Source organism: Schistocerca serialis, chromosome 11 (genome assembly GCF_023864345.2).
Source record: "Schistocerca serialis cubense isolate TAMUIC-IGC-003099 chromosome 11, iqSchSeri2.2, whole genome shotgun sequence".
Classification (NCBI taxonomy): Eukaryota; Metazoa; Arthropoda; class Insecta; order Orthoptera; family Acrididae; genus Schistocerca; species Schistocerca serialis.
Genome location: NC_064648.1, coordinates 13,418,851 through 13,437,163, shown reverse-complemented (window position 1 = coordinate 13,437,163; position 18,313 = coordinate 13,418,851).

The following is an 18,313-nucleotide window of genomic DNA, read 5'->3' as shown; positions in this document are numbered from 1 at the left end:
TACGAAAGGCACAATGCCGTCTTAAGTACAAGAAAACTGACTCCTCTTACTGTCTATATTTTGAACCATTCCTGTGACACTAGTTATAGATTCCGATGCTTCACATCAGGTTTACTGTATCCAGCTGACCTTCTTATTGACGATGAAACACAGACATTGCATCGCAATTAAATACAAAAGGCACAATGCCGACCTACGTACAAGAAGCCTGACTCTTCTTACTGTCTATTTTTTGAACCTTTCCTGTGAGACAGGTTTTAGATTCCGATGCTTCACTTCATGTTTACTATATCCCTTGGTCCTTCTTATTGACGCCGAAACACAGAAATTGCATCGGAATTAAATAGAATATGCACAATGCCGAATTAAGTACAAGAAAACTGACTCTTCTTACTGTCTATGTTTTAAACCATTCCTGTGACACTAGTTATTGATTCCGATGCTTCACTTCATGTTTACTGTACCACTCTGACCGTCTTATTGTCGTTGAAACACAGATATTGCATCGTATTAAATACAAAAGGCACAATGCCGACTCAGCTACAGAAAGTCTGGCTCTTCTTACTGTCTATGATTTGAACCGCTCCTGTGAGACCGGTTTTAGATTCCGATGCTTCACTTCAGGTTTGCTGTATCCCTTGGACCTTCTTATTGACGATGAAACACAGAAATTGCTTCGGAATTAAATACAAGAGGCACAATGCCGACTTAAGTACAAGAAGACTGACTCTTCTTACTGTCTATGTTTTGAACAATTCCTGTGACACTAGTTATAGATTCCGATGCTTCACTTCAGGTTTACTGTATCCCTCTGACCTCCTTATTGACGATGAAACACAGAAATTGCATCGGAATTAAATACATATGAGACAATGCCGACTTAAGTACAAGAAGACTGGTTCATCTTACTGTCAATGTTTCAACCATTCCCGTGACACTAGTTATAGATTCCGATGCTTCACTTCATGTTTACTGTATCCCTCTGACCGTCGTATTGACGATCAAACACAGAAATTTCATCGGAATAAAATACAAAAGGCCCAATGCCGACTCAAGTTCTAGAGGACTGACTCTTCTTACTGTCTATGTTTTAAACCATTCCTGTGACACTAGTTATAGATTCCGAAGCTTCACTTCAGGTTTACTGTATCCCTCTGACCGTCGTATTGACGAAGAAACACTGAAATTGCATCGGAATTAAATACAAAAGGCACAATGCCGACTTAAATACAAGAAGACTGATTCTTCTTACTGTCTATAAGTTGAACCATTTGTGTGACACTAGTTATAGATTCCGATGCTTCACTTCAGTTTTACTGTATTCCTCTGACCTTCTTATTGACGATGAAACACAGAAATTTCATCGGATTAAATACAAAAGGCACAATGCCGACTTAAGTTCAAGGAGACTGACTCTTCCTACTATCTATGTTTTGAACCAATCCTGTGACACTAGTTTTCGATTCCGATGCTTCACTTCAGGTTTACTGTATCTCTCTGACCTTCTTATTGACGATGAAACACAGAAATTTCATCGGAATTAAATACAAAAGTCACAATGCCGACTTAAGTACAAGATAACTGACTCTTCTTACTGTTTAAGTTTTGAACTATTCCTGTGACACTAGTTATAGTTTCCGATGCTTCACTTCAGGTTGCTGTATCCCTCTGACATTCTTATTGACGATGAAACACAGAAATTTCATCGGAATTAAATACAAAAGGCACAATGCCGACTTAAGTACAAGAAAACTGACTCTTCTTACTGGCTATGTTTTGAACAATTCCTGTGACACTAATTATAGATTCCGATGCTTCACTTCAGTTTTACTGTATCCCTCTGACCTTCTTATTGACAATGAAACATAGAAATTTCATCGGATTAAATACAAAAGGCACAATGCCGACTTAAGTTCAAGGAGACTGACTCTTCCTACTGTCTATGTTTTGAACCATTCCTGTGACACTACTTTTCGATTCCGATGCTTCACTTCAGGTTTACTGTATCTCTCTGACCTCCTTATTGACGACGAAACACAGAAATTTCATCGGAATTAAATACAAAAGGCACAATGCCGACTCAACTACAAGAAGACTGGCTCTTCTTAGTGTCAATGCTTTGAACCTTTGCTGTGAGACCGGTTTTAGATTCCGATGCTTCACTTCAAGTTTACTGTATCCCTTGGACCTTCTTATTGACGCCGAAACACAGAAATTGCATCAGAATTATATACAAAAGACACAATGCCGACTTAAGTACATGAAGCCTGTCTCTTCTTACTGTCTATGTTTTGAACCATTACTTTTGACACCAGTTATAGATTCCGATGCTTCACTTCAGGTTTACTGTATCCCTCTAACCTTCTTATCGACGATGAAACACAGAAATTGCATCTTAATTAAATACAAAAGGCACAATACCGACTTAAGTACAAGAAGACTGACTCTTGTTACTGTCTATGGTTTGAACCATTCCTATGACACTAGTTATAGATTCCGATGCTTCACTTCAGGTTTACTGTATCCCTCTGACCTTCTTACTGACGATCAAACACAGAAAATTCATCGGAATTAAATACAAAAGGCAGAATACCGGCTTAAGTACTAGCAGACTGGCTCTTCTTACTGTATCTGTTTTGAACCATTCCTGTGACACTAGTTATAGATTACGAAGCTTCACTTGCGGTTTACTGTATCCAGCTGACCTTCTTATTGACGATGAAGCACAGAAATTGCATCGGAATTAAACTCTTCTTCCTGTCTATGTTTTGAACCATTCCTGTGAGACTAGTTATAGATTCCGATGCTTCAGTTCAGTTTCACTGTATCCCTCTGACCTTCCTATTGACGATGAAACACAGATATTGCATCGGAATTAAATACAAAAGGCACAATGCCGACTTAAGCTCAAGAAGACTGACTCTTCCTACTGTCTATGTTTTGAACCATTCCTGTGACACTAGTTTTCGATTCCGATGCTTCACTTCAGGTTTACTATATCTCTCGGACCTCCTTATTGACGATGAAACACAGAAATTGCATCTTAATGAAACACAAAAGGCACAATGCCAACTTAAGTACAAGAAGACTGACTCCTCTTACTGTCTATGCTTTGAACCATTCCTGTGACACTAGTTATAGATTCCGATGCTTCACTTTAGGTTTACTGTATCCCTCTGACCTTCTTATTGATGATCAAACACTGAAATTTCATCGGAATAAAATACAATAGGCACAATGCCGACTCAAGTACAAGAAGATTGGCTCAACTTACTGCCTATGTTTTGAATCATTCCTGTGACACTAGTTGTAGATTCAGATGCTTCACTTCAGGCTTACTTTATCCAGCTGACCTTATTATTGACGATGAAGCACAGAAATTGCATCGGCATTAAATACAAAAGGCACAATGCCGACTCAAGTACAAGAAGTCTGGCTCTTTTTACTGTCTATGTTTTGAACCTTTCCTGTGAGACCGGTTTTAGATTCCGATGCTTCAGTTCAGGTTTACTATATCCCTCTGACATTCTTATTGACGATGAAACACAGAAATTGAATCGGAATTAAATACGAAAGGCACAATGCCGAATTAAGTACAAGAAAACTGACTCTTCTTACTGTTTATGTTTTGAACTATTCCTGTGACACTAGTTATAGATTCCGATGCTTCACTTCAGGTTTACTGTGTCCCTGTGACCTTATTGACAATAAAAGACAGAAATTGCTTCGGAATTATATACGAAAGGCACAATGCCGTCTTAAGTACAAGAAAACTGACTCCTCTTACTGTCTATATTTTGAACCATTCCTGTGACACTAGTTATAGATTCCGATGCTTCACATCAGGTTTACTGTATCCAGCTGACCTTCTTATTGACGATGAAACACAGAGTTTGCATCGCAATTAAATACAAAAGGCACAATGCCGACCTACGTACAAGAAGCCTGACTCTTCTTACTGTCTATTTTTTGAACCTTTCCTGTGAGACAGGTTTTAGATTCCGATGCTTCACTTCATGTTTACTATATCCCTTGGTCCTTCTTATTGACGCCGAAACACAGAAATTGCATCGGAATTAAATAGAATATGCACAATGCCGAATTAAGTACAAGAAAACTGACTCTTCTTACTGTCTATGTTTTAAACCATTCCTGTGACACTAGTTATTGATTCCGATGCTTCACTTCATGTTTACTGTACCACTCTGACCGTCTTATTGTCGTTGAAACACAGATATTGCATCGTATTAAATACAAAAGGCACAATGCCGACTCAGCTACAGAAAGTCTGGCTCTTCTTACTGTCTATGATTTGAACCGCTCCTGTGAGACCGGTTTTAGATTCCGATGCTTCACTTCAGGTTTGCTGTATCCCTTGGACCTTCTTATTGACGATGAAACACAGAAATTGCTTCGGAATTAAATACAAGAGGCACAATGCCGACTTAAGTACAAGAAGACTGACTCTTCTTATTGTCTATGTTTTGAACAATTCCTGTGACACTAGTTATAGATTCCGATGCTTCACTTCAGGTTTACTGTATCCCTCTGATCTCCTTATTGACGATGAAACACAGAAATTGCATCGGAATTAAATACATATGAGACAATGCCGACTTAAGTACAAGAAGACTGGTTCATCTTACTGTCAATGTTTCAACCATTCCCGTGACACTAGTTATAGATTCCGATGCTTCACTTCATGTTTACTGTATCCCTCTGACTGTCGTATTGACGATCAAACACAGAAATTTCATCGGAATTAAATACAAAAGGCCCAATGCCGACTCAAGTTCTAGAGGACTGACTCTTCTTACTGTCTATGTTTTAAACCATTCCTGTGACACTAGTTATAGATTCCGAAGCTTCACTTCAGGTTTACTGTATCCCTCTGACCGTCGTATTGACGAAGAAACACTGAAATTGCATCGGAATTAAATACAAAAGGCACAATGCCGACTTAAATACAAGAAGACTGATTCTTCTTACTGTCTATAAGTTGAACCATTTGTGTGACACTAGTTATAGATTCCGATGCTTCACTTCAGTTTTACTGTATTCCTCTGACCTTCTTATTGACGATGAAACACAGAAATTTCATCGGATTAAATACAAAAGGCACAATGCCGACTTAAGTTCAAGGAGACTGACTCTTCCTACTGTCTATGTTTTGAACCATTCCTGTGACACTAGTTTTCGATTCCGATGCTTCACTTCAGGTTTACTGTATCTCTCTGACCTTCTTATTGACGATGAAACACAGAAATTTCATCGGAATTAAATACAAAAGTCACAATGCCGACTTAAGTACAAGATAACTGACTCTTCTTACTGTTTAAGTTTTGAACTATTCCTGTGACACTAGTTATAGTTTCCGATGCTTCACTTCAGGTTGCTGTATCCCTCTGACATTCTTATTGACGATGAAACACAGAAATTTCATCGGAATTAAATACAAAAGGCACAATGCCGACTTAAGTACAAGAAAACTGACTCTTCTTACTGGCTATGTTTTGAACAATTCCTGTGACACTAGTTATAGATTCCGATGCTTCACTTCAGTTTTACTGTATCCCTCTGACCTTCTTATTGACAATGAAACATAGAAATTTCATCGGATTAAATACAAAAGGCACAATGCCGACTTAAGTTCAAGGAGACTGACTCTTCCTACTGTCTATGTTTTGAACCATTCCTGTGACACTACTTTTCGATTCCGATGCTTCACTTCAGGTTTACTGTATCTCTCTGACCTCCTTATTGACGACGAAACACAGAAATTTCATCGGAATTAAATACAAAAGGCACAATGCCGACTCAACTACAAGAAGACTGGCTCTTCTTAGTGTCAATGCTTTGAACCTTTGCTGTGAGACCGGTTTTAGATTCCGATGCTTCACTTCAAGTTTACTGTATCCCTTGGACCTTCTTATTGACGCCGAAACACAGAAATTGCATCAGAATTATATACAAAAGACACAATGCCGACTTAAGTACATGAAGCCTGTCTCTTCTTACTGTCTATGTTTTGAACCATTACTTTTGACACCAGTTATAGATTCCGATGCTTCACTTCAGGTTTACTGTATCCCTCTAACCTTCTTATCGACGATGAAACACAGAAATTGCATCTTAATTAAATACAAAAGGCACAATACCGACTTAAGTACAAGAAGACTGACTCTTGTTACTGTCTATGGTTTGAACCATTCCTATGACACTAGTTATAGATTCCGATGCTTCACTTCAGGTTTACTGTATCCCTCTGACCTTCTTACTGACGATCAAACACAGAAAATTCATCGGAATTAAATACAAAAGGCAGAATACCGGCTTAAGTACTAGCAGACTGGCTCTTCTTACTGTATCTGTTTTGAACCATTCCTGTGACACTAGTTATAGATTACGAAGCTTCACTTGCGGTTTACTGTATCCAGCTGACCTTCTTATTGACGATGAAGCACAGAAATTGCATCGGAATTAAACTCTTCTTCCTGTCTATGTTTTGAACCATTCCTGTGAGACTAGTTATAGATTCCGATGCTTCAGTTCAGTTTCACTGTATCCCTCTGACCTTCCTATTGACGATGAAACACAGATATTGCATCGGAATTAAATACAAAAGGCACAATGCCGACTTAAGCTCAAGAAGACTGACTCTTCCTACTGTCTATGTTTTGAACCATTCCTGTGACACTAGTTTTCGATTCCGATGCTTCACTTCAGGTTTACTATATCTCTCGGACCTCCTTATTGACGATGAAACACAGAAATTGCATCTTAATGAAACACAAAAGGCACAATGCCAACTTAAGTACAAGAAGACTGACTCCTCTTACTGTCTATGCTTTGAACCATTCCTGTGACACTAGTTATAGATTCCGATGCTTCACTTTAGGTTTACTGTATCCCTCTGACCTTCTTATTGATGATCAAACACTGAAATTTCATCGGAATAAAATACAATAGGCACAATGCCGACTCAAGTACAAGAAGATTGGCTCAACTTACTGCCTATGTTTTGAATCATTCCTGCGACACTAGTTGTAGATTCCGATGCTTCACTTCAGGCTTACTTTATCCAGCTGACCTTATTATTGACGATGAAGCACAGAAATTGCATCGGAATTAAATACAAAAGGCACAATGCCGACTCAAGTACAAGAAGTCTGGCTCTTCTTACTGTCTATGTTTTGAACCTTTCCTGTGAGACCGGTTTTAGATTCCGATGCTTCAGTTCAGGTTTACTATATCCCTCTGACATTCTTATTGACGATGAAACACAGAAATTGAATCGGAATTAAATACAAAAGGCACAATGCCGAATTAAGTACAAGAAAACTGACTCTTCTTACTGTTTATGTTTTGAACTATTCCTGTGACACTAGTTATAGATTCCAATGCTTCACTTCAGGTTTACTGTGTCCCTGTGACCTTATTGACAATAAAAGACAGAAATTGCTTCGGAATTATATACGAAAGGCACAATGCCGTCTTAAGTACAAGAAAACTGACTCCTCTTACTGTCTATGACTTGAACCATTCCTGTGACACTAGTTATAGATTCCGATGCTTCACATCAGGTTTACTGTATCCAGCTGACCTTCTTATTGACGATGAAACACAGACATTGCATCGCAATTAAATACAAAAGGCACAATGCCGACCTACGTACAAGAAGCCTGACTCTTCTTACTGTCTATTTTTTGAACCTTTCCTGTGAGACAGGTTTTAGATTCCGATGCTTCACTTCATGTTTACTATATCCCTTGGTCCTTCTTATTGACGCCGAAACACAGAAATTGCATCGGAATTAAATAGAATATGCACAATGCCGAATTAAGTACAAGAAAACTGACTCTTCTTACTGTCTATGTTTTAAACCATTCCTGTGACACTAGTTATAGATTCCGATGCTTCACTTCATGTTTACTGTACCACTCTGACCGTCTTATTGACGTTGAAACACAGATATTGCATCGAATTAAATACAAAAGGCACAATGCCGACTCAGGTACAGAAAATCTGGTTCTTCCTACTGTCTATGATTTGAACCGCTCCTGTGGGACCGGTTTTAGATTCCGATGCTTCACTTCAGGTTTGCTGTATCCCTTGGACCTTCTTATTGACGATGAAACACAGAAATTGCATCGGAATTAAATACATAAGAGACAATGCCGACTTAAGTACAAGAAGACTGGTTCATCTTACTGTCAATTTTTGAACCATTCCCGTGACACTAGTTATAGATTCCGATGCTTCACTGCATGTTTACTGTATTCCTCTGACCGTCGTATTGACGATCAAACACAGAAATTTCATCGGAATTAAATACAAAAGGCCCAATGCCGACTCAAGTTCTAGAGGACTGACTCTTCTTACTGTCTATGTTTTAAACCATTCCTGTGACACTAGTTATAGATTCCGAAGCTTCACTTCAGGTTTACTGTATCCCTCTGACCGTCGTATTGACGAAGAAACACTGAAATTGCATCGGAATTAAATACAAAAGGCACAATGCCGACTTAAATACAAGAAGACTGATTCTTCTTACTGTCTATGCTTTGAACCATTCCTGTGACACTAGTTATAGATTCCGATGCTTCAGTTCAGGTTTACTGTATCCCTCTGACCTTCTTATTGACAATGAAACACAGCAATTGCATCTTAATTAAATACAAAAGGCACAAATCCGACTTAAGTAAAAGAAGACTGACTCATCTTACTGTCTATGGTTTGAACCATTCCTGTGACACAAGTTATAGATTCAGATGCTTAACTTCAGGTATACTGTATCCAGCTGACCTTCTTATTGATGATGAAGCACAGAAATTGCATCAGAGTTAACTACAAAAGGCACAATGCCAACTTAAGTATAAGAAGACTGACTCTTCTTACTGTCGATGTTTTGAACCATTCCTGTGACACTAGTTATAGATTACGATGCTTCACTTCAGTTTTACTGTATCCCTCTGACCTTCTTATTGACGATGAAACACAGAAATTGCATCGGCATTATACACAAAAGGCACAATGCCGAGTAAAGTACAAGAAGACTGACTCGTCTTTCTGTCTATGTTTTGAACCATTCCTGTGACTCTAGTTGTAGATTCCGATGCTTCACTTCAGGTTTACTGTATCCCTCTGACCTTCTTATCGACGATGAAACACAGAAATTGCATCTTAATTAAATACAAAAGGCACAATGCCGGCTTAAGTCCAAGAAGACTGACTCTTCTTAGAGTCTATGGTTTGAACCTTTCCTGTGACACTAGTTATAGATTCCGATGCTTCACTTCAGGTTTACTGTATTCCTCTGACCTTCGTACTGACGATCAAACACAGAAAATTCATCGGAATTAAATACAAAAGGCACAATGCCGACTCAAGTACAAGAAGACTGGCTCTTCTTACTGTCTATGTTTTGGACCATTCCTGTGACACTAGTTATAGACTCCGATGCTTCACTTCAGGTTTACTGTATTCCTCTGAGCTTCTTATAGACGATGAAACACAGAAATTGCATCGGAATTATATACAAAAGGCACAATGCCGACTTAAGTACAAGAAGACTGATTCTTCTTACTGTCTATGCTTTGAACCATTCCTGTGACACTAGTTATAGATTCCGATGCTTCAGTTCAGGTTTACTGTATCCCTCTGACCTTCTTATTGACAATGAAACACAGGAATTGCATCTTAATTAAATACAAAAGGCACAATGCCGACTTAAGTACAAGAAGAGTGACTCATCTTACTGTCTATGGTTTGAACCATTCCTGTGACACTAGTTATAGATTCCGATGCTTCAGTTCAGGTTTACTGTATCCCTCTGACCTTCTTATTGACAATGAAACACAGCAATTGCATCTTAATTAAATACAAAAGGCACAATGCCGACTTAAGTACAAGAAGACTGACTCATCTTACTGTCTATGGTTTGAACCTTTCCTGTGACACTAGTTATAGAATCCGATGCTTCACTTCAGGTTTACTGTATTCCTCTGACCTTCGTACTGACGATCAAACACAGAAAATTCATCGGAATTAAATACAAAAGGCACAATGCCGACACAAGTACAAGAAGACTGGCCCTTCTTACTGTCTATGTTTGAAACCATTCCTGTGACACTAGTTTTAGATTACGATGCTTCACTTCAGGTTTACTGTATCCAGCTGACCTTCGTATTGACGATGAAGCACAGAAATTGCATCGGAATTAAATACAAAAGGCACAATGCCGACTTCAGTACAAGAAGACTGACTCCTATTTCTGTCTATGTTTTGAACCATTCCTGTGACACTAGTTATAGATTCCGATGCTTCACTTTAGGTTTACTGTATCCCTCTGACCTTCTTATTGACGATGAAACACAGAAATTTGATCGGAATTAAATACAAAAGGCACAACGCCGACTTAAGTACATGAAGACGGACTCTTCTTACTGTCTATGTTTTGAACCATTCCTGTGACACTAGTAATAGATTCCGATGCTTCACTTCAGGTTTACTGTATCCCTCTGACCTTCTTATTGATGATGAAACACAGAAATTGCATCTTAATTAAATACTAAAGGCACAATGCCAACTTAAGTATAGAAACCTGACTCTTCTTACTGTCTATGTTTTTAACCATTCCTGTGACACTAGTTATAGATTCCGATGCTTCACTTCAGATTTACTGTATCCCTCTGACCTTCTTATTGACGATGAAACACAGAAATTGCTTCGGAATTATATACAAAAGGCACAATGCCGACTCAAGTACAAGAAGACTGGCTCTTCTTACTGTCTATGTTTTGAACCGTTCCTGTGAGACGGGTTTTAGATTCCGATGCTTCACGTCAGGTTTACTGTATCCCCTGGACATTCTTATTGACGAGAAACACTGAAATTGCATCGGAATTAAAAAGAAAAGGCACAATGCCGACATAAGTGCAAGAACACTGACTCTACTTCCTGTCTATGTTGTGAAACATTCCTGTGACACTAGTTATAGATCCCGATACTTCACATCAGGTTTACTGTATCCAGCTGACCTTCTTATTGACGATGAAACACAGAAATTGCATCGGAAATAAATACAAAAGGCACAATGCCGACTTAAGTACAAGAAGACTGACTCTTCTTATTGTCTATGTTTTGAACCATTCATGTGACACTAGTTATAGATTCCGATGCTTCACTTCAGGTTTACTGTATTCCTCTGACCTTCTTATAGACGATGAAACACAGAAATTGGATCGGAATTAAATACAAATGGCACAATGCCGACTTAAGTACAAGAAAACTGACTCTTCTTACTGTCTATGATTTGAACTGTACCTGTGACACTAGTTATACGTTCCGATGCTTCACTTCAGGTTTACTGTATCCCTCTGTTCTCCTTATTGACGATGAAACACAGAAATTGCATCGGAATTAAATACAAAAGGCACAATGCCGACTTAAGTACAAGAAAACTGACACTTCTTACTGTCTATGTTTAGAACCATTCCTGTGACACTAGTTATAGATTCCGATGCTTCACGTCAGGTTTACTGTATCCCTGTAACATTCTTATTGACGATGAAACACAGAGATTGCTTCGGAATTATATACAAAAGGCACAATGCCGACTTAAGTGCAAGAAGACTGGCTCTTCTTACTGTCTATGTTTTGAACCTTTCCTCTAAGACCGGTTTTAGATTCCGATGCTTCACTTCATGTTTACTATATCCCTTGGACCTTCATATTGACGCCGAAACACAATAAATTGCATCGGAATTAAATAGAATATGCACAATGCCGACTTAAGTACAAGAAAACTGACTCTTCTTACTGTCTATGTTTTGAAACATTCCTGTGACACTAGTCATAGATTCCGATGAATCACTTCAGGTTTACTGTATCCCTCTGACCTTCTTATTGACGATGCAACACAGAAATTGCATCGGAATTAAATACAAATGGCACAATGCCGACTTAAGTACAAGAAAACTGACTCTTCCTACTGTCAACGTTTTGAACCATTCCTGTGACACTAGTTATAGATTCCGATGCATCACTTCAGGTTTACTGTATTCCTCTGGCCTTCTTATTGACGATTAAATACAGAAATTGCATCGAAATTAAATACAAAAGGCACAATGCCCACTTAAGTAAAAGAAGACTGACTCTTCATACTGTCAATGTTTTGAACCATTCCTGTGACACTAGTTATAGATTCCGATGCTTCACTTGAGGTTTACTGTATCCGTCTGACCTTCTTCTTGACGATGAAAGACAGAAATTGCATCGGAATTAAATACAAAAGGCACAATACCGACTCAAGTACAAGAAGACTGGCTCTTCTTACTGTCTATGTTTTGAACCATTCCTGTGACACTAGTTACAGATTCAAATGCTTCACTTCAGGTTTACTGTATCCCTCTGACCTTCTTATGGAGGATGAATCACAGAAATTGCATCGGAATTATATACAAAAGGCACAATGCCGACTTAAGTAGAAGAAGACTGACTCTTCTTACTGTCTATGTTTTGAACCAATCCTGTGACACTAGTTATAGATTCCGATGCTTCAGTTCAGGTTTACTGTATCAGTCTGACCTTCTTATTGACGATGAAATACAGAAATTGCATCTTAATTAAATACAAAAGGCACAATGCCGACTTAAGTACAAGACGACTGACTCATCTTACTGTCTATGGTTTGAACCATTCCTGTGACACTAGTTATAGATTCCGATGCTTCACTTCAGGTTTACTGTATCCCTCTGACCATCTTATTGACGATCAAACACAGAAATTACATCGGAATCCGATACAAAAGGCACAATGCCGACTCAAGTACAAGAAGACTGGCTCTTCTTACTGCCTATGTTTTGAACCATTCCTGTGACACTAGTTTTAGATTACGATGCTTCACTTCAGGTTTACTGTATCCAGCGGACCTTCTTATTGACGATGAATCACAGAAATTGCATCGGAATTAAATACAAAAGGCACAATGCCGACTTAAGTACAAGAAGACTGACTCTTCTTCCAGTCTATGTTTTGAACCATTCCTGTGACACTAGTTATACATTCCGATGCTTCACTTTAGGTTTACTGTATCCCTCTGACCTTCTTATTGACGATGAAACACAGAAATTGCATCGGAATTAAATACAAAAGGCACAACGCCGACTTAAGTACAAGAAGACTGACTCTTCTTACTGTCTATGTTTTGAACCGTTCCTGTGACACTAGTTATAGATTCCGATGCTTCACTTCAGTTTTACTGTATCCCTCTGACCTTCTTATTGACGAAGAACCACAATAAATTTCATCAGAATGAATACAAAAGGCACAATGCCGACTTAAGTACGAGAAGACTGACTCTTCCTACTGTCTATGTTTTGAACCATTCCTTTGACACTAGTTGTAGATTCCGATGCTTCGCTTCAGGTTTACAGTATCCCTCGGAACTTCTTATTGATGATGAAACACAAAAATTGCAACTTAATTGAATACAAAAGGCACAATGCCAACTTAAGTACAGAAGACTGACTTTTCTTACTGTCTATGTTTTGAACCATTCCTGTGACACTAGTTATAGATTCCGATGCTTCACTTTATTTTTACTGCATCCCTTGGATCTTCTTATTGACGACGAAACACAGAAATTGCATCGGAATTAAATAGAAAAGGCACAATGCCGACATAAGTACAAGAAAACTGACTCTTCTTCCTGTCTATGTTGTGAAACATTCCTGTGACACTAGTTATAGATCCCGATGCTTCACATCAGGTTTACTGTATCCACCTGACCTTCTTATTGACGATGGAACACAGAAATTGCATCGGAAATAAATACAAAAGGCTCAATGCCTACTTAAGTACAAGAAGACTGACTCTTCTTACTGTCTATGATTTGAACCGTTCCTGTGACACTAGTTATAGATTCCGATGCTTCACTTCAGTTTTACTGTATCCCTCTAACCTTCTTATTGACGATAAAAGACAGAAATTGCATCGGAGGTAAATACAAACGGCACAATGCCGATTTAAGTACAAGACGACTGACTCATCTTACTGTCTATGGTTTGAACCATTCCTGTGACAGAAGTTATAGATTCCGATGCTTCACTTCACGTTAACTGTATCCCTCTGACCTCCTTATTGACGATGAAACACAGAAATAGCATCTTAATTAAATACCAAAGTCACAATGCCGACTTAAGTACAAGAAGACCGACTCCTCTTATTGTCTATGTTTTGAACCATTCCTGTGTCACTAGTTATAGATTCCGATGCTTCACTTCAGGTTTACTGTATCCCTCTGGCCATCTTATTGACGATCAAACACAGAAATTTCATCGGAATTAAATACAAAAGGCACACTGCCGACTCAAGTACAAGAACACTGGCTCTTCTTACTGCCTATGTTTTGAACCATTCCTGTGACACTAGTTATAGATTACGATGCTTCACTTCAGGTTTACTGTATCCAGCTGACCTTCTTATTGATGGTGAAACACAGAAATTGCATCGGAATTATATACAAAAGGCACAATGCCGACTTATGTACAAGAAGACTCACTCTTCTTACTATCAATGTTTTGATCCAATCCTCTGACACTAGTTATAGATTCCGATGCTTCAGTTCAGGTTTACTGTATCCCTCTGACCTTCTTATTGACGATGAAACACAGAAAGTGCATCTTAATTAAATACAAAAGGCACAATGCCGACTTAAGTACAAGACGACTTACTCATCTTACTGTCTATGGTTGGAACCATTCCTCTGACACAAGTTATAGATTCCGATGCTTCTCTTCAGGTTAACTGTATCCCTCTGACCTCCTTATTGACGATGAAACACAGAAATAGCATCTTAATTAAATACAAAAGGCACAATGCCGACTTAAGTACAAGACGACTGACTCATCTTACTGTCTATGGTTTGAACCATTCCTGTGACACAAGTTATAGATTCCGATGCTTTACTTCAGGTTAACTGTAGCCCTCTGACCTCCTTATTGACGATGAAACACAGAAATAGCATCTTAATTAAATACCAAAGTCACAATGCCGATTTAAGTACAAGAAGAATAACTCTTCTTACTGTCTATGCTTTAAACCATTCCTACGACCCTAGTTATAGATTCCGATGCTTCACTTCAGGTTTACTGTATCCCTCTGACCTTCTTACTGACGATCAATCACAGAAAATTCATCGGAATTAAATACAAAAGGCACAATGCCGGCTCAAGTACAAAAAGACTGGCTCTTCTTACTGTCTATTTTCTGAACCATTCCTGTGACACTAGTTTTAGATTACGATGCTTCAGTTCAGGTTTACTATATCCAGCTGACATTCTTATTGACGATGAATCACAGAAATTGCATCGGAATTAAATACAAAAGGCACAATGCCGACTTAAGTACAAGAAGACTGACTCTTCTTCCTGTCTATGTTTTGAACCATTCCTGTGACACTAGTTATAGATTCCGATGCTTCACTTTAGGTTTACTGTATCCCTCTGACCTTCTTATTGACGATGAAACACAGAAATTGCATCGGAATTAAATACAAAAGGCACAACGCCGACTTAAGTACAAGAAGACTGACTCTTCCTACTGTCTATGTTTTGAACCATTCCTGTGACACTAGTTATAGTTTCCGATGCTTCACTTCAGGTTTACTGTATCCCTCTGACCTTCTTATTGACGAAGAACCACAATAAATTTGATCGGAATAAATACAAAAGGCAAAAGGCCGACTTAAGTACGATAAGACTGACTCTTCCTACTGTCTATGTTTTGAACCATTCCTTTGACACTAGTTGTAGATTCCGATGCTTCACTTCAGGTTTACTGTATCCCTCTGACCTTCTTATTGATGATGAAACACAATAATTGCAACGTAAATAAATACAAAAGGCACAATGCCAACTTAAGTACAGAAGACTGACTCTTCTTACTGTCTATGTTTTGAACCATTCCTGTGACACTAGTTATAGATTACGATGCTTCACATCAGGTTTACTGTATCCAGCTGACCTTCTTATTGACGATGAAACACAGAAATTGCATCGGAAATATATACAAAAGTCTCAATGCCTACTTAAGTACAAGAAGACTGACTCTTCTTACTGTCTATGTTTTGAACCATTCATGTGACACTAGTTATAGATTCCGATGCTTCACTTCAGGTTTACTGTATCCCTCTGACCTTCTTATAAAGGATGAAACACAGAAATTGGATGGGAATTAAATACAAAAGGCTCAATGCCGACTTAAGTACAAGAAAACTGACTCTTCTTACTGTCTATGTTTTGAACCATTCCTGTGACACTAGTTTTAGATTCCGATGCTTCACTTCAGGTTTACTGTATCCCTCTGGCCTCCTTATTGACGATGAAACACAGAAATTGCATCGGAATTAAATACAAAATGCACAATGCCGACTTAAGTATAAGAAAACTGACTCTTCTTACTGTCTATGATTTGAACCGTTCCTGTGACACTAGTTATAGATTCCGATGCTTCACTTCAGGTTTACTGTATCCCTCTAACCTTCTTATTGACGATAAAACACAGAAATTGCATCGGAGGTAAATACAAACTGCACAATGCCGACTCAAGTACAAGAAGACTGGCTCTTCTTACTGTCTATGTTTTGAACCATTCCTGTAAGACAGGTTTTTGATTCAGATGCTTCACTTCAGGTTTACTGTATCCTTTGCACCTTCTTATTGACGCCGAAACACAGAAATTGCATAGGAATTAAATAGAATAGGCACAATGCCGACTTAAGTACAAGAATACTGACTCTTCATACTGTCTATGTTTTGAACCATTCCTGTGACACCAGTTATAGATTCCGATGCTTCACATCACGTTTACTGTCTCCCTCTGACATTCTTATTGACGATGCAACACAGAAATTGCATCGGAATTAAATACAAAAGGCACAATGCTGACTTAAGTACAAGAAAACTGACTTTTCTTACTGTCAATGTTTTGATTAATTCCTGTGACACTAGTTATAGATTCTGATGCTTCACTTCTGGTTTACTGTATCCCTCAGACCGTCTTATTGACGATGAAACACAGAAATAGCTTCGGAATTAAATACAAAAGGCACAATGCCGACTTAAGTTCAAGAATACAGACTCTTCCTACATTCCATGTTTTGAACCATTCCTGTGACACTAGTTTTAGATTCCGATGCTTCACTTCAGGTTTACTGTATCTCTCTGACCTCCTTATTGACGATGAAACACTGAAATTGCTTCTAAATGAAATACAAAATGCACAATGTCGACTTAAGTACAAGAAGACTGTCTCTCCTTACTGACTATGTTTTGATCCATTAATGTGACAGTAGTTATAGATTCCGTTGCTTCACTTTAGGTTTACTGTATCCCTCTGACCTTCTTATTGACGATCAAACACAGAAATTTCATCGGAATCAAATACAAAAGGCACAATGCCGACTCAAGTACAAGAAGACAGGCTCTTCTTACTGCCTATGCTTTGAATCATTCCTGTGACACTAGTTATACATTCCGATGCTTTACTTCAGGTTTACTGTATCCCTCTGATCGTCTTATTGAGGATGGAACACAGAAATTGCATCGGAATTAAATACAAAAGGCACAATGCCGACTCACTACAAGAAGATTGGCTATTCTTAGTGTCAATGATTTGAACCTTTGCTGTGAGACCGGTATTAGATTCCGATGCTTCACTTCAGGTTTACTGTATCCCTTGGACCTTCTTATTGACGCCGAAACACAGAAATTGCATCGGAATTATATACAAAAGACACAATGCCGACTTAAGTACAAGGGGCCTGACTCTTCTTACTGTCTATGTTTTGAACCATTACTTTTGACACCAGTTATAGATACCGATGCTTCACTTCAGGTTTACTGTATCCCTCTAACCATCTTATCGACGATGAGACACAGAAATTGCATCTTAATTAAATACAAAAGGCACAATACCGACTTAGGTACAAGAAGACTGACTCTTGTTACTGTCTATGGTTTGAACCATTCCGGTGACACTAGTTATAGATTCCGATGCTTCACTTTAGGTTTACTGTACCCCTCTGACCGTCTTATTGACGATCAAACACTGAAATTTCATCGGAATAAAATACAATAGGCACAATGCCGACTCAAGTACAAGAAGTCTGGCTCTTCTTACTGTCTATGTTTTGAACCTTTCCTGTGAGACCGGTTTTAGATTCCGATGCATCACTTCAGGTTTACTGCATCCCTCTGACATTCTTATTGACGATGAAACTCAGAAATTGCATTGGAATTAAATACAAAAG